The following is a 19,620-nucleotide window of genomic DNA, read 5'->3' as shown; positions in this document are numbered from 1 at the left end:
ACCAAAATATAAGAACAAATAACCCCTTTACTGGTCAGGACGGGACACCATCTCTATCCCCGTTACAACCACCACACATTCTGTCCATGGAATACATCTCCCCAGTGCACCAATGATCACAGAATGGAATGTGGCTGGAAAGTTTTATAGCCCTCTAGTAAAACCCATTTCCTCAATGCACAGACTATCTGCAGGAAGCTAGAGTTGACACCATAAAAACTCAGCCTTAATATTAGTTAAATATATAATATTTTACCATTAATATCAATCAAATCAGGTAAGTTTGTAATTTTTCCCTGACACCACTCTATTGGAAGATGAGACTCTCACGAACACGATGGTGTTCTCCATTCTGCGGCCCCCACAAGTGTCTTGGGACTCGTCTGAAGTCGGTACAGCCGATCTGCCATCTTCTGTTTGTAGCGTCCGAACAGTTTGGGCTACACACTAATATGACCCCTCAGTGCAAAGGTGAGACTCTCACACACACGCACATATCACAGGCCTCACAAGCCTCATCTGAAGGTCCCCAGTACAAGTAGAAAACATTTATGGAATTACAGTATACAGTACAGTATATGGAGACTGTTTAGAGACAAAACTAAAGGGGTAAATACATGTCCATTTTTTTTACAAATGTTTCAGTTATAGGATAAGACACTTTTAGGGGGAGGGGACTATCTGTTGTTTCATGTAGTGAATATTTTATTCAAAGAGTTTGTATGGGCTAATAGCAGCAAGGCCAAATACAATTTTTCATAAAATACGTTTTTTAAATATATATTTTTTGATACTGCAAGGGGTCTTACAATTCAAACTCAAATAGCAAAATGATCCTTGGTATAACCTTCTCCCCTGGCTTAGACAGGGCTTAATAACTATGCTGTGGAGGATATATTAAACCACCCAGACACATCAAACATGCAGTCGTCCTTCTGAACTGAGCTGCAGGTCATTGATGATTTTAATACAGCTACAGAGTTCAATGGCTGGCTCCCTGAATTGCATACTTCTACTACTGCTTTTTGAGCTTCAAACAATGATTATCTGCAAATGAGTTACAACATTTTCACGGAAGAAACAATAAACAGTGGGGAGAGCATGTAATTTTGATCAAAGCATATTTTTTCAGGCCATCTAATCATTCGGCCAGGTCATTTTTTTTACGTGCATATCACAATCTGACATGGTAGCCTACTTTTGTGGCTTTACATTACAGATGTGCAAGTTTTTCATGGTTATTGATTTTCAAGCATTTTGAATAAAGAGCCGTTTTTATCAAAATGATTCGGCTCTTTTACGTGAACAGAGCCAAATGATGCGGCTCATCGGAAAGACCCGGAATGCCCATCACTAGAGACTACCTAAGCCGTTTAAACTGGAACAACCATTTCAGTAATGGCTGAAAAAAATCTAACTGATTGGATGAGTTCAGAAAAATGTATGGTATTTATCTTTGTGTAGCATTAGATTAATCAATCATGCAAAAACACAGATATTAAAGTTAAGTTTTTAAAAATCTACCTGCAGTAGAGCATGCTGGGAAATATGATGATGATAATAATTATGGTACAAATTAGCCTTTTTAGGGTACCACCCCAGTGACAAAGCCGTTGGTTCCTTTTAGGTGTCATAAATGTAGCATTGTATCTTATGGTGGATTAAGGATATTGAGGGTACACAAAATACGTTTGTACCCTGGGAAACAGAAAGGCACTGTCACGCCCTGACCTGAGAGAGACGTTTTTCTCTGTTTAGTTAGGTCAGGGTGTGATATGGGGTGGGCATTCTATGTATTTTATTTCTATGTTTTGGCCGGGTATGGTTTCCAATCAGAGGCAGCTGTCTATCGTTGTCTCTGATTGGGAGCCATACTTAGGCAGCCTTTTACCACCTGGTTTTTGTGGGTAGTTATTTTCTGTTTTGTTATTCTGTGACCTGACGGAACTGTTTGGCTGTTTTCGGTTTGTTTCTTTGTTATAGTGTTTTCATTGTCTAAATAAATATAATGAACACTCACCACGCTGCTCTTTGGTCCCCTCCTTTCGACTGCTGTAACAGGCACCTAAACATTCTACCTCTTTTTTTTGAGACAGAGTGTGATGTCTATACCTTTATACTCAAATTATGAGGTACAAAAATGTACTCTTTATCCACAGATGTACCCTAAAAGGTAGCAAACAGTATGCTGTGAGATTATGGTACATTATGTGTATTTTGATCTTTTTGTACCCCAGGGAACAATACCGTACCCTTATTTCTAAGAGTGTAGTGTCACTCTGACCTGCCACATGTGCCAAGAACCAAACTGGTAATTACAAGTAATTACCACAGTTCTGTTTGCTGGAGAGATGAGGCAGACACATGTGATATGAAATGTTGTTTACACATCCGTAAAGCGGATTCCTGTATCACTGTCCCTGTTTCGTTAAATGTCAAACTATTTTGAGGCAGAGACGGCATATAAATATTGACAAATCTGATCTGAGAGCGAGCAGAATGAGATGGGAATCGTTAATGTGTTTTATACATTGTTGTGTTTGCTCATCAACAATGTACACAGAGGGAGAGGAGCTGCAGAGGGAGATGGATAAAGAGAGGGAGGTAGCATTGAGCTCTAGTGTGGTCAAGATTATAGGCCAAGAGTTTATAGACCTTGTTTAGTCCTTGTAAGTAAAAATATATATATTCAATCACTTGTGATCTGAAATGTGCTCTGTATCCCTATCAAGTATCCACATTGTGATGAGGAGGCTTATTATCATGACTTATGTCGGGTTGCATTGAACTGCAATTTTGTAAGCGAAAATGTTGAGAGTCTTCCGGCAAACATTTTCAGTGACTCTACTGGGTTATGACAAAAAACAAAACTATTAAAAAAAATGTAATGGAGATTCTTTAGTGAGCATGCGTTTGAGTTCAGGACTAGGTTTATTAATCTGTTATATCTGTGGCTCTATGTGGGCCTTGGGACTTTTCATCTTAAACATTCCCTAATTGGTGGGAGGTCTTAGAAGACAATCTGCTGTACATATCAGTTGTTTACAGGCGGAGCACTCGAGTGGAGATACAGGAGCTCAAAGTGGGGAAAGAGGAGATATGTGGAGACAAGATAGATGGATCGATACTGGATATACAGCAGGGTCCACAGACAAGAGAGCTGTTTGTGTGTGTGTGTGTGTGTGTGTGTGTGTGTGTGTGTGTGTGTGTGTGTATGTCTATGTGTGTGCATACGTGTCCTTTTGTGTTTGCATGTGCACGCATGCGTACGTCTGTGTGTTTGTGTGTGTGTGTGTGACAGAAGGATACAGTATGGCACTTTCTAAGCAGTAGGATCAGACTTGGTTTGTTACTCAGGGATTTTAGTTGTTTGTAACCAACCATCTCGCCAGGGTTTCTGCTGACACATTTTGAAATGGAAATGCTGCCACCCTGTTGGTCAGTTGGGCCACTGTATTCAATTCATATTATCATTCTGTTAAATGATTCCATAAATGTTGAATTCGCGTGGCAATGTCACAATCTGTGGAGATTAAGCTCATGCTTAAAAAATGTTGCATCGCTAGAGCGGTCTCTACAATGACGTAACACCGAGAATGGTAAATATCACTGACCCTCCCCGCCCCCACAGCCTAGAAATAGCTGTGTCTGATACTGTTGTCCATGTCTGTTTTTTGTGACATTTATAAATGTTTCATCGGTGCAATATAAAACATTAGATGCCACCCTCATGAATCATTTGTGTTATGGATCATCGCTTCCGAGTCAAACCCTTGCAACTCCATAGCTCTAACAGGAAGTAAGAAACTCTCAGTCCCAGGTTGCTTCCCAAATGGTACCCTATTCCCTATATGTTGCATTATTTTTTACCAGAGCCAGGTAACATTTATTTTCAAGAGAAAATAATCCAGCCTTAGCATATAAAAATCCACTACAGATCTATACGATACGAACCATTAGTAAGATAGTAATTCACACATTTATAAACAACTAATTCATTAGATAACTTATACAAATTTTATAAATTATCTTTAGAAAGTGTTCATACCACTTGACTCTAGGGCTAGGGGGCAGTATTGAGAATTTTGAAAAAAATATGTGCCCATTTTTAACTGCCTCCTACACCAACTCAGAAGCTAGAATATGCATATTATTCTGACAGGAAGTGGATACCTGATGTGTTGAATTACCTTTAAGCCTATGCCATTGAAACACACAGGGGCTTATGAATCTTTGAGCACTTCCTATGGCTTCCACTAGATGTCACCAGTCTTTACAAAGTGTTTTGAGTCTTCTACTGTGAGATCTGACCGAACAAGAGCCATGGAACGGTGGTGGCCGATTAGACTCTGGCGCGCGAGTTCATGTTGGGTACTCTCATTCCAATAGGTTTTAAAAGAGAATGCAATCGTCCGCCTTGAATATTATTCATGTTCTGGTTAAAAAAGGCACTAATGATTTATGCTATACAACGTTTGACATGTTTGAACGAACGTAAATATTTTTTTCCCCCTCGTTCATGAAGTGAAGTCCGGCGGGCATAGATCATGTGCTAACAACACGGAGCTTTTTGGACATAAATTATGAGCTTTTTCGAACAAAACTACATTCGTTAATGGACCTGGGATTCCTGGAAGTGACATCTGATGAAGAGAATCAAAGGTAATGGATTATTTACATAGTATTTTCGATTTTAGATCTCTCCAACATGGCGGTTAGTCTGTATCGCAAAGCGTATTTTTCTGGGCGCAGTGCTCAGATTATTGCAAAATGTGATTTCCCAGTAAGGTTATTTTTAAATCTGCCAATCCGGTTGCATTCAAGAGATGTAAATCTATAATTCTTTGAATGACAATATAATATTTTACCAATGTTTTCGAATAGTAATTATTTAATTTGTTGTGCTGATTTGACTGGCGGTTATTGGAGGGAAACGATTCCCTGAACATCAACGCCATAGTAAAATGCTGTTTTTGGATATAAATATGAACTTGATAGAACTAAAAATGCATGTATTGTCTAACATGATGTCCTAGGATTGTCATCTGATGGAGATTGTCAAAGGTTAGTGCATAATTTTAGCTGGTTTTCTGCTTTTGGTGACGCCTGTCTTTGAATTGACAAAACATTACACACAGCTATTGTCAATGTACTCTCCTAACATAATCTAACTTTATGCTTTCGCCATAAAGCCTTTTTGAAATCGGACAACGTGGTTAGATTAAGGAGATGTTTATCTTTCAAAGGGTGTAAGATAGTTGTATGTTTGAGAAATTTCAATTATGACATTTAACCTGTTAGGGTATAGGGGGCAGTATTTTCACGGCTGGATAAAAAAATGTACCCGATTTAATCTGGTTACTAATCCTACCCAGTAACTACAATATGCATATACTTATTATATATGGATAGAAAACACCCTAAAGTTTCAAAAACTGTTTGAATGGTGTCTGTGAGTATAACAGAACTCATTTGGCAGGCAAAACCCTGAGACAGATTCTGACAGGAAGTGGAAACCTGATGTGTTGAATTGACTTTAAAACCTGTTGGGGATAGGGGGCAGTATTTGCACGGCCGGATAAAAAACGTACCCGATTTAATCTGGTTACTACTCTTGCCCAGTAACTAGAATATGCATATAATTGTTTGATTTGGATAGAAAACACCCTAAAGTTTCTAAAACTGTTTGAATGGTGTCTGTGAGTATAACAGAACTCGTATGGCAGTCAAAACCCTGAGACAAATCCTGACAGGAAACTGAAATCTGATGTGTGGATATCAATTCAAACATTTGCCATTGAAACACACAGGGGCTTATGAATCATTTAGCACTTCCTAAGGCTTCCACTAGATGTCCCCAGTCTTTACAAAGTGGTTTGAGTCTCCTACTATCAAAACTGACTGAAAGAGAGGCTGTGGAAAGTGGTCACAGGTGGAGGGCCATTTACCATTATGACGCGGCCGCCCATGGCTACCCTCCCCTTTCGAAACGTTTTGAAAGACAATGCAAACGTCCCCAAGGAATATTATTGAAGCTCTGGTTGAAAAAGGCCCTAAAGATTTATGTTATACAACGTTTGACATCTTTGAATGAACTTAAATATTTTTTTTTGTACATTCGTGACGACAAGTCCGACTCACCACGGTACATTTTCAGTAGCCTTCGGAGCGCGCTAACAATTGGGACATAAATGATTAACTTTTTCGAACAAAACTACATTTGTTATGGACCTGGAAGTGCTTTCTGATAAAGATAATCAAAGGTAAGGTTTTATTTACAATAGTATTTTTGATGGTTGATCGTTCCAAGATGGCTCCAACATGTATAGCCTAGCCTATTTTGCTGGGCATACCACGTCGTTTATTGCAAAGTGTGATTTCCCAGTAAAGTTATTTTTAAATCTGACAAAGCGGTGGCATTCAAGACATGTTAATCTATAAGTCTTTGAATGACAATATTAAATTTTAACAATGTTTTCGAATAGTAATTTTGTAAATTGTAGCGCTTATTCACCGGAAGCATTTGAGGGAAAAGATTTTCTGAATGTCACGTGCCGATGTAAAATGCTGTTTTTATATATATAAATATGAACTTTATCGAACAAAAAATGCATGTATTGTGTAACATGATGTCCTAGGATTGTCATCTGATGAAGATTGTCAAAGGTTAGTGCTTCATTTAGCTGTGTTTTGGGTATTTGTGATGCATCTAGTTGCTTTGAAAATGGCTGTGTGATAATTTCTGGCTGTGTTCTCTCCTAACATAATCTAATGTTTTGCTTTTGATGTAAAGCCTTTTTGAAAACGTGGTTCGATTCAGGAGAGGTGTATCTATAAAACGGTGTAAAATAGTCATATGTTTGAGAAATTGAAGTTATAGCATTTATGAGGTTTTGCATTTCGCGCGACGCGATTCCACTGGCCCAGACAGGTTAAAGGAACCTACCCTCCACTTATATTAGCCTGTATCTCGCAGAAGAAAACCTCCACTCGGGACCTATCCTTTATGGAATCTACGCTATACTAGATATTTACGACCGGTCGTTACACAATGGGGGCCTACTGAATTAAACTCAGGCTCTCCAGGTCTGTATCCTATAATGTTCAGCCTACAATTCTCATCTCCCCAAGATGTCAAAGTGAGTGGAAACAGATATAGGAACTTGCCTACCTTGTTTGTTGCCAGCTCTGCTCCACTGATCTGGACTTTTTGGTTTGACAACAAATCGTGGTGAACCCTGCTTGCAACACCATCTGTTAGGTTCTAATTTTTCAGAGTAAATAACTCACGGACACTAGAGAAGCTAAGTTTAATTCTTCCCAAAAGGTTGACACCACTGTATTCAGACAAAGACATGTTTCCACCACTACAAGTATATATACACTCCACTTTAGGCACACTCCTTCTAGCCAATCCTTACATCTTATGGTTCGACAGGAAGAGGGTAATAGAATAATAAACCATAATTTCTCCCTTCAGGGGATCTGACCTGACCTCCTGACCTCAACCCCTCCTTCACCTAATCCACAGATGTCCATCAGCTTCCCCTATAGCAATCCTGTGACTTCCTCCCATCCACCCAACACATTCCAAAGCCATCTGTCTTTCTACAGAGAACCATTAACTTCTGACATAAAACCCAGTCTCTTTCACTCCTTTATATACTATGCTTCTGATCTATCATGTCTTCAGTATCTCAATGTTCAAAGTTTACCCCGAACCCAAAAATGTATCTTAGGACAATTTCACAGAATGGATTTCACTTCATTCCAGTAAAATGCCTTAGTGATAACAGAATAATACAGAAAGCAGAACGTCTGTCATTACCACATTCAAATGCTTCATATTAGCTTGGAGCCGGGCCATGCCAGTGTATCAACCATAGCCCACCACAGAACAGATAGATTGGTCAGGCTTGTCCGGGAGTAAATGGGCTTAGATGTGCTGAGATGGGAGATCACATGCACACACCCAGAGGACTGGGGGGTTTTGGCATCATAAAAGGTACACCTGAAGTACACAACTCATTGTAGCACATGAATGCAGCTGTAGCTGGAACACTGACCCTAGGGACAGCTCTGGAGTTTCTATACTCCATGTTAGGGTTAAAAGAGGCGGAATACTGGAGCTGTTCCCAAGTCAGGGCTTAGGGAATGCTGTGCCTGGACACTCAGCAACCACTTACAAAGTTTGGTGAGGGAACTTTTTACTCCAGCTTCTAACATAAATGTGTTCCTGTAAACCATACTTAAGGTGCTAGTGGACAACAGGCCCATTAGGCTAGCACATGTACGTAAGTCTCAATGTTAGTGATATTGTAGTAGGTGTTGTTGCCAAAAGACCACCTGTCTCCATACGACACATGATCCATTGGTTGTTCATGGCATATCAATGCTTGATGTTCACATCAATGTTTACACATTACCATATAGGCAACTGTTCTTATCTAGGTCTAAAAGGGCTGGCTGTTCCAAACCTCAGTGGTTTCTCTAATGACCATTACCATTTAAATCATTCCAGACATCATTGAATAATAATGTTTTTATTTGGACACAAGGTCATATGGCTGCACATGGTTTTTCAAACACACATCCCATCTTTGCCAATAAAAGCATAATTAACCTCTCTAGGGTATGTGGGACGAAATCGTCCCACCTACTCAACAGCCAGTGGAATCCCATGGCGCGTTATTCAAATACCTTAGAAATGCTATTACTTCAATTTCTCAAACATATGACTATTTTACACCATTTTAAAGACAAGACTCTCGTTAATCTAACCACACTGTCCGATTTCAAAAAGGCTTTACAACGAGCAAAACATTAGATTATGTCAGCAGAGTACCCAGCCAGAAATAATCAGACACCCATTTTTCAAGCTAGCATATAATGTCACATAAACCCAAACCACAGCTAAATGCAGCACTAACCTTTGATGATCTTCATCAGATGACAATCTTAGGACATTATGTTATACAATACATGCATGTCTGTTCAATCAAGTTCATATTTATATCAAAAAACAGCTTTTTACATTAGCAGGTGACAAGCGTGTGACTAGCATTCCCACCCAACACTTCCGGTGAATTTACTAAATTACTCACGATAAACGTTCACAAAAAACATAACAATTATTTTAAGAATTATAGATACAGAACTCCTTTATGCAATCGCTATGTCCGATTTTAAAATAGCTTTTCGGCAAAAGCACATTTTGCAATATTCTGAGTAGATAGCTTGCCATCACGGGCTAGCTATTTTGACACCCACCAAGTTTGGCCCTCACCAAACTCCGATTTACTATAAGAAAAATTGGATTACCTTTGCTGTTCTTCATAAGAATACACTCCCAGGACTTCTACTTCAATAACAAATGTTGGTTTGGTTCAAAATAATCCATAGTTATATCCAAATATCCTCTGTTTTGTTCGTGCGTTCAAGACACTATCCGAAGGGTGACGAAGGGTTACGCGCCCGACGCGTTTCGTGACAAAACATTTCTAAATATTCCATTACCGTACTTCGAAGCATGTCAACCGCTGTTTAAAATCAATTTTTATGCGATTTTTCTCATAAAAAAGCGATAATATTCCGACCGGGAAACCCTGTTTTCGTTCAAAGACGAAAAAATTAAAACATGGTGTCGGCTCGTCAAACAATTATATGCATATTCTGGTTTCTGGGCAGTAGTAATAACCAGATTAAATCGGGTACGTTTTTTATCCAGCCGTGCAAATACTGCCCCCTACCCTAGAGAGGTTAATCACTGTAATTTGCATAGTAATGGATTTTGTTGAAGTTATGGCTGTGTCGATGGCAAAGTTGATAGGTTTCTGCACACTTCAATCAGATGCAATTTCAGAGTTTTATTTGCTAAGGTTTTGGTCAGTGATGACTTTGTCAGGTAAATGGGTGATAGGTTTGAAGTGTCTATCTTGTGTTAGATATACTTGTCACGGTTGTCGTAGGGTAAAGTGGACCAAGACGCAGTGGGGAAATGTGCACTCATCTTCTTTTTATTAAATGGATAAGAAGGTGAACCAAAACAACACGTACACCAAAAAAAAAACACAACGACTAATAACATGCCAGTAAGGCACAAAGCTATACACAGCACAATCTCCCACAAATACTAAAACAAACACATACCTATTTATAGAACCCTCAATCAGAGGCAACAAGAAAACACCTGCCTCCAATTGAGGGTTCAACCCCCAATAAACTAAACATTACATTTACATTTAAGTCATTTAGCAGACGCTCTTATCCAGAGCGACTTACAAATTGAAACATAGAAATACAAAGAACTAGACTAAACATAGAAATACATTAACATAGAACAGTGCCCAAAACCCCGGAATAATAAATCAAACTCACCACTAAACAAACAACCACCTTGAACCACATAAAACACATACCCCCTGCCACGTCCTGACCAAACTACAATAACAAATAACCCCTATTACTGGTCAGGATGTGACAATACTGTAACATTAAAAAGGGAATCTGTGATTGGTACATAAATGTTTGGACTTTTAAATTGCAGATTGCCTCTTTAAGAAACCTTACACCCATTTGTCTTATAAAATAGCATTTTTCTTATTGAAGGACATATTGTCATCCACCATAAATACTCTGTAGGATGGAAGGCGAAGTCTTAGCTGTTTATTGCCTGTTTCCTGAATGGATCAAAGTTTAAGGACATCATTAGCCCAATGACTTGCACTTTGCTTAATCTTCTAAACATCTTCAGGACTCCCGAGCATGCATTTGACCTCCCACTGTGTGAACAACTCCGAAGAGATGATATGTCTCCAGCTAATTGCTAAAATATTGAAACTTGTTATGTTATTTCACAAATCTTTCATCCTCTGCTTCAATGTCTCGGCCCTCTAAATTATTCAAGTGGCATTGGTATGTGTTGGTGAGATTTCACCGCCTGCAGAGCCAAGAGTAAAAAAACTCTGCTTCTATGCCATACATTTTTCAGGAAGAGGGATAGAGAAATAGTGTTAATTTTAGTCGAGCACTGTGATGAGATGGCAGACGCTGTCATAATTGCTTTCCAAACAGCAAGTTAGAAGGTTACAATGGCTTAAGCTGAAGAGGACAAGCAGAAGAAAGACCACCATTTTAGGAAGTTAAACCAATGCTCGTTTATTTGCATATCTGGAGAGAAATCTTTAGATTATGTAATTCTCTTATTCATAATCACTTAATTTCCTGAGAAACAGGCCAAAACGACTGAATATGCTGACTATGTCAATTCCAAGAGGATATATTGAGGTTACCTGCAAAGGACTGCTTGAGCTGATGTGAAAGAAACACTTCTATAAATCGCAAATGATCAAAATAGAAAGTGTGTGTTTGTCTACATACATTAGACCTAGATGTATGTTTTGCTAGAGTGCTAAAGGCCTACCTCTTATCGAAGAAAGAGGATCAACAGAATACTTGAAAGTGATGCTGTCACATGGGATGACGTTGGAGAGACGAAGCAGGTAAGGGGAGTAAAACATTTAATAAAGAACGGACATGGAACGAGACAGTAACAGCATCAGCGAACTAATACTAAAGACAAAAACAATACAATGCCGCAGCGGGGAACAGAGCTGGGGAACTGACAAATATAGGGGAAGAAATTAACAGGTGATAAGTGAGTCCAGGTGAGTCCAATAACGCTGATGCGCATGATGAGGGAAAGCAGGTGTGCGTGATGGATGGCAGGAGTGTGTGATGCAGGGCAACTTGTCGTCCTCAAGCGCCAGTGGGAGGGAAGAGTGGGAGCAGACGTGACAGATGCACATCAATTTATACTTATCACTTTTCACGCTATAAAATTGCCATTTAATGTAAACAGTATCAGCAGCTAATACATCCAGGGGAAGGTGTGTACTAAAATGTGTATGTTTGAAAAAATGTGTGATACTGTATCCTAATGTTAGCTCCTTCAATTCACATACATAAAACATGCTTCACAGCTCAATTCCTTGTCAATCATGACATCCGTAACACATTAGTCATAGGAAAAACTTATTTTTCACAAGGTCAACAAGGCAAACTATAGGTTCTGTGGGAAGAAATGTTAATAACATATATTTCTAATGGCAATTTTATGATTGGTAAATACATAACAAATGAGAAACCAATGTTGACAGCATGAATCTTTTTGGTAATCTCAGTGAAGTCCAGGCACAATAAGCAAGGTATGGTAGATATCCTGCTTACAGCAGTCTACAGCTTACAGAGACATAGAAAGCAATTATCTTCTGCACTATCTAAGATGATCTAAGACGTTGTGCACTAAACTCTTGTACTTATCACGGATGTACAGTATATAATATTAATAAGGTTGCATACAATGTGTTAGTTGAAGGGAACAAGTTGGCCTGGAAGTGCTTTAGCCAAAAGCTGTGTCCGCAAGCGCTGCACTAGGCTACCCCTCTCAGGTGCAGCTAGCAAAGTTGTGTGCACTGACACTTTTGAGAGTTCGATTAAGCCTGCCTGTAGTGCCAGATGGTCAGGGCTTGCACTTTCATAACTGTCCCATTAGCTCCATTGCATCAGGCAAGCTCAATCAAGCATTTTTTTAAGTATTTAAAAGAAAACAAAGACTATTTGAACCAACGTCTGCCACGGTGCTGCTTCACTAGAGCAAATATATTGCATGTGTCCCAAATGGCACCCTAATCCCTATCTAGGATTTATCTAATCTAGAGTTAGAGTTTTTGTGTGAACACGTCTCCTTCGGGCCTAAAGTTCAACTAGTGGCAGTGGCGATGGGTGTTCAAATTGAAACCTAATTGTGCATAAAGGGGCCCTCATTCTTGTACTGTAATAAAGGCATTGCATTGGAGATGTGGTTCTGGGGCCTGCAATTTAAATAGAATCTCGGACTTTTCCCTTTTTACGTTTCCCCACCCAGACCCACACTCCATGGAATGGCTGAAACCGATCAGATGGAATTGGAAAGAAAGATAAAGTTCCTGTGAAGGCAGCTGGGTTTTCTGCAGTTGAGAGTGTCCCATCTCCCATGGTTCAATGCCATTTGCAGTGAAAGATGGCCCTGAACATGTGGACAAAGCCATTTAATAAGCATACACAGCCTTAAATACACACAGACAGACATAAAGAGATTTTTCCATTTACCGGCGAGAAATTTAAATCAAAACATGGGAAAGTACTTCAAAAAGCGTAAAACCAGACTTCATACATCTCTATTCTATACCTTGAGGAGAAATTATAATTTTAAACACAGATTCAACAAAGACCAAGGAGGTTTTCTAATACCTTGCAAAGGGCACCTATTGGTAGATGGGTAAAAAAAAAGCAGACATTGAATACATCCCTTTGGGCATGGTGAAGTGACATTATTAATGACACTTTGGATTGTGTAGCAATACACCCGGTCACTGCAAAGATACAGACGTCTTTCCGAACTCAGTTGCCGGAGAGGAAGGAAATTGCTCAGGGATTTCCCCATTAGGCCAATGGTGTAACGCGGGTCGAATAAAGGGGACCAAGGCGCAGCGTGTAGAGTGCTCATATTTACTTTTAATGAATATACTTAGACAAAACGACCGACAACAGTTCCGTCAGGTGACATACACTAAACAGAAAACAACTACCCACAAAACCCAGGAAGAAAAACCCCTACTTAAATATGATCTCTAATCAGAGGCAATGAGGATCAGCTGCCTCCAATTAGAGATCAAACCAAACAATCCCAACATAGAAATAGAAAAACTAGAACTTAAACATAGAAATAGAAAACATAGAACAACCCAAAACACCCCCTGTCATGCCCTGACCTACTCTACTATAGAAAATGACATCTTACTAGGGTCAGGACGTGACAAATGGTTACTTTAAAACAGTTACAGTGCATAATGGCTGTGATAAGAGAACTGAAGATGGATCCACAACATTGTAGTTACTCCACAATACTAACCTAATTGACAGAGCGAAAGAAGGAAGCCTTTACAGAATGAAAATATTCCCAAACATGCATCCTGTTTGCAACGAGGAACTTAAGTAATACTGCAAAAAATATGTCAAAGCAATTAACTTTTGCCCTGAATGAAAATAAAGTGTTAAGTGTGGGGCAAATCCAATACAACAGATTACTGAGTACCACTCTTCATATTTTCAAGCATAGTGGTGGCTACGTTATGTAATATAATGATTCGAGAAGCAAGTTCAGGGAGTGAATCATTCAATAAATAAATGAAAACATAATACAAAACAAGAAACAGGAACAACGCATAGACATGAAACTGAAACAGAAACAATGACGACTGGAGAAAAAAACCAAAGGGAGTGACATATAAAGGGCAGGTAATCAAGGAGGTGATTGGAGTCCAGGTGAGTGTCATTATGCGCAGATGCGCGTAACAGGTATGTGCCATAATGAGCAGCCTGGTGACCTAGAGGCCAGAGAGGGAGCACACGTGACACATAATCTTATGGGTATGCTTGTAATCGTTAAGGACTGTGGAGTTTTTCAGGATAAAAAATAAACGTAAATGGAGCTAAGTATTGTTCAGTCTGCTTTACAACAGACACTGAGAGACAAATTCACCTTTCAGCAGGACAATAACCTAAAACACAAGGCCAAATATGTACTGGAGTTGCTTATGGGGGATCTTTAATAAAATAAATATAATACCAAGACGTCAATGAATGTTCCTTGGTGGCCGAGTTACAGTTTTGACTTAAATCTACTTGAAATTGGTTGTCTAGCAATGATCAACAACCAATTTGATAGAGCTTGAAGAATTTTTTAAAGAATAACGGGCAAATGTTGCAAGTGTGGAAAGCTCTAGAGACTCACAGCTGTAATCGCTGCCAAAGGTGCTGCCACAAAGTATTGACTTAGGAGTGTGAATACTTATGTAAATGAGATATTTCTGTATCTTTCATTTTCCAAAAAATTGCAAACATTTCAAAACAAAAGTTTTCACTTTGTCAGTATGGGGTATTGTGTGTAGATGGGTGAGAGAAAATAATAAATGTAATTCATTTTGAATTCAGGCTGTAACACAACAAAATGTGGATTATTAAGGATAGGTCCCGAGTGGAGGTTTTTCTCTGCGAGAGCCAGGAGTGACAATACAGGGGAGGGTAGGTTCCGCTTTATGATAGGTCCCTAGTTGGGGTATTCCCCTGTGAAATATATGTAAAAGGGACAAAAGTCCCAGTTGCAGTGAGTTTTTGTAAGACGAGAGTTCTAGAAGGTGGTGAGTTAATTAGGGCAAGACGTCCTGTCGACAATTTCCAGTGAAGTTGGAGGGTGCGCAATTCAAATAAATAATCGTAAAAATTATGGATATTAAACATTAGGTACACACAAGTGTCTAACAGTATCTCACAAAGTGAGTACACCCCTCAAATTTTTGTAAATATTTGAGTATATCTTTTCATGTGACAACACTGTGGAAATTACACTTTGCTACAATGTAAAGTAGTGAGTGTACAGCTTGTATAACAGTGTAAATTTGCTGTCCCCTCAAAATAACTCAACACACAGCTATTAATGTCTAAACCACTGGCAACAAAAGTGAGTACACCCCTAAGTGAAAATATCCAAATTGGGCCCAAAGTGTCAATATTTTGTCTGGCCACCATCATTTTCCAGCACTCCCTCTTGGGCATGGAGTTCACCAGAGCTTCACAGGTTGCCACTTGAGTCCTCTTCCACTCCTCCATGACGACATCACGGAGCTGGTAGATGTTAGAGACCTTGCACTCCTCCACCTTCCATTTGAGGATGCCCCACAGATGCTCAATAGGGTTTAGGTCTGGAGACATGCTTGGCCAGTCCATCACCTTTACCCTCAGCTTCTTTAGCAAGGCAGTGGTTGTCTTGGAGGTGTGTTTGGGGTCGTTATCATGTTGGAATACTGCCCTGCGGCCCAGTCTCCGAAGGGAGGGGATCATGCTCTGCTTCAGTATGTCACAGTACATGTTGGCATTCATGGTTCCCTCAATGAACTGTAGCTCCCCAGTGCTGGCAGCACTTATGCAGCCCCACCAACATGCTTGACTGTAGGCAAGACACACTTGTCTTTATACTCCTCATCCAGTTGCCGCCACACACACTTGACACCATCTGAACCATCTGAAACAAATAAGTTTATCTTGGTCTTATCAGACCACAGGACATGGTTCCAGTAATTCATGTCCTTAGTCTGCTAGTCTTCAGCAAACTATTTGCGGGCTTTCTTGTGCATCATCTTTAGATGAGGCTTCCTTCTAGGATGACAGCCATGCAGACCAATTTGATGCAGTGTGCGGCGTATGGTCTGAGCACTGACAGGCTGACCCGTTCAACCTCTGCAGCAATGCTGGCAGCACTCATATGTCTATTTCCCAAAGACAACCTCTGGATATGACGCTGAGCACGTGCACTCAACTTCTTTCGTCGACCATGGCGAGGCCTGTTCTGAGTGGAACCTGTCCTGTTAAACCGCTGTATGGTCTTGGCCACCATGCTGCAGCTCAGTTTCAGGGTCTTGGCAATCTTCTTATAGCCCAGGCCATCTTTATGTAGAGCAACAATTCTTATTTTCAGATCCTCAGAGAGTTCTTTGCCATAAGGTGCCATGTTGAATTTCCAGTGACCAGTCAGTATGAGGGAGTGTGAGAGCGATGACACCAAATTTTACACACCTGCTCCCCATTCACATCTGAGACCTTGTAACACTCATGAGTCACATGACACCGGGGATGGAAAATGGCTAATTGGGCACAATTTGGACATTTTCACTTAGGGGTGTACTCACTTTTGTTGCCAGCGGTTTAGACATTAATGGCTGTGTGTTGAGTTATTTTGAGGGGACAGCAAATTTGCACTATTATACAAGCTGTACACTCACTACTTTACATTATAGCAAAGTGTCATTTCTTCAGTGTTGTCACATGAAAAGATATACTCAAATATTTACAAAAATGTGAGGGGTGTACTCACTTTTGTGAGATACTGTATATTGGTTAAAAGCTTAAAGTATTTTTAATCTAACTGCATTGTCCCATTTACAGTAGGCTTTACAGTGAAAGCATGCCATGCGATTGTTTGAGGACGGCGCCCCCCACATATATTTCAACCAGCACAGGCTTCATAAAATCACAAATAGCGATTAAATAATCACTTACTTTTTGAAAATCTTCCTCTGATTTGCAATCCAAAGGGTCCCAGCTACAACATGCATGGTCGTTTTGTTAGATAAAATCCTTCTTTATATCCCAAAAGGTCTGTTTAGTAGGTGCCATCGATTTGAGTTCAACATGCAGACAAAGGAATCCAAACAGCTGCCTCTAAACTTTGTTAAAACAAATCAAATTATGTTTCTATGTAATCCTCAGGTACCCTAAAATGTAATTAACCTCTACGGGCCACGGGGGCAGTATTGAGAATTTTGAAAGAAATATGTGCCCATTTTTAACTGCCTCCTACACCAACTCAGAAGCTAGGATATGCATATTATTAACACATTCGGATAGAAAACACTCTGAATTTTCTAAAACAGTTTGAATGGTGTCTGTAAGTATAACAAAACTCATATTGCAGGCAAAAACCTATGAAAAATAGATAAAAAAAAATGAGAATTTTGTGACTGTACTATTTAGTGTCATTGTTTTAAAGATACCACAGTGAGAAAGGATTCAGTTCGCAACTCCTACTGCTTCCACTAGATGTCAACGATCTTTAGAAAGTTGTTGGAAGCATCTGTCATGAATACAGACCGAATTAGAAAGCTTACAAGTTGACACGTCATCACTTCATTTTTTGCGCCTGCGCATGAATCTGAGAAGAGTGCCTTTGTCATTATCGTTTATTCTAGACACTTGATAGGTTGTGTGAAAATATTACTGATGTTTACTGATGTTTCACGTTAAAAATGGAACAAAAGATTAGTGCTAAACAACGTTTGACATGTTTAAACAAACGTAAATAGATTATTTACTAGGTTTTCTTTAGCTTTTCGACGTGACTTTACACTGCCCACCTCATTTTGTGGGAGCCTACTGAACGCTAACTATTTGGACATAAATTATGAACTTTGTCAAAAGAAACCACATTTGTTCTGGACCTGGGATCTCTGGCAGCGCCTTCTGATGGAGATAATCAAAGGTAAGGGGATATTTAGAATGTTATTATCGATATTAGATGATGCTAATGCTAACGGTATAGCTTAGCTTAGCTTAGCATATAGCTTATTGTTGTTAGCATAGTACCCAGTTTATGCAAAATGTGATTTCCCAGTAAAGTTATTTTGAGATCTGGCCATTCGGTAGCAATTACGAGATGATAATATATTATTCTTTGAATGACAATATTATAATTTACCAATGTTTTCGAATAGTAATTCCGTGATTTGTAATGCTGGATTCACTGGGTGCATTCGAGCCGAAAAAAATTCTGAATTTCACCGCGACTGTAAATGCTGTTTTTGGATATAAATATGAACTTGATGGAACTAAAAATGCATGTATTGTATAACATAATGTCCTATGAGTGTCATCTGATGCAGATTGTCAAAGGTAAGTGCATAATTCTAGCTAGTTTTCTGTCTGTTGATGCCCTTCTTTGAATTGGCTAAACATTACACGCAGCTATTGTCAATGTACTCTCCTCACATAACCTAACTTTATGCATTCTCCGTAATGCCTCTGAAAATCGGACAGCGTGGTTAGATTTAGGAGATATATCTTTCAAATGGAGGAAAATAGTTGATTATTTGATTTTTTGAAATGATTACTCTTGCAGTTTTGAATTCCCCGCCATGGTCACATGACAATGAATCCCAATACCGGGATAAGATCGGGATAAGATCCTCAACAGGTTAACCTCTTGACGGTCGCCTAGGATAGGGGGCGCTACAGCGATTTTTGAAAAAAAATTGTGCCCATTTTAAACGGCCTCCTACTCAAACTCAGAAGCTAGGATATGCATATAATTAATACTTGTGGATAGAAAACAGCCTAAAGTTTCTAAAACTGTTTGAATGGTGTCTGTGAGTATAACAGAACTCATATGGTAGTCAAAACCCCGAGACCGATCGTAACAGGATGTGGAATTCTGAATTGTGGACTCAACTTCATCACTTTGCCTATAAATCACACCGTGAGCAATGGTTCATTGAGCACTTCCTATTGCTTACACTAGATGTCCCCAGTCTTTACAAAGTGGTTTGAGTCTCCTACTGTGAAAACTGACAGAACGAGAGGCTGTGGAAAGTGGTCACATGAGGAGGGCCATCACCATTATGACGCCGGCGCCCCTGGCTACCCTCCCCTTTCGAAACGTTTAGAAAGACAATGCAATCGTCCCCCTTGAATCTTATTGGAGCTCTGGTTGAAAAAGGCCCTAAAGATTTATGTTATACAACGTTTGACATGTTTGAACGAATTTAAATAAAAAAAAAAGCATTTTATTGAAAGAGGAGTCCCGCTGCCGACGGAACTTTTGGAGCAGCCTTCAGAACGAGCTAACAAGAACAAGCTATTGGGACGTAAAGGATTAACTTTTTCGAACGAAAATACATTTGTTGTGGACCTGGGATCCCTGGAAGTGCTTTCTGATGAAGATAATCAAAGGTAAGGGATTATTGACAATAG

The sequence above is a fragment of the Salmo trutta genome, chromosome 6, assembly GCF_901001165.1.
Source record: "Salmo trutta chromosome 6, fSalTru1.1, whole genome shotgun sequence".
Classification (NCBI taxonomy): domain Eukaryota; kingdom Metazoa; phylum Chordata; class Actinopteri; order Salmoniformes; family Salmonidae; genus Salmo; species Salmo trutta.
The sequence above is the reverse complement of the archived record's forward strand: the minus strand, read 5'-3'. Positions refer to the sequence as shown.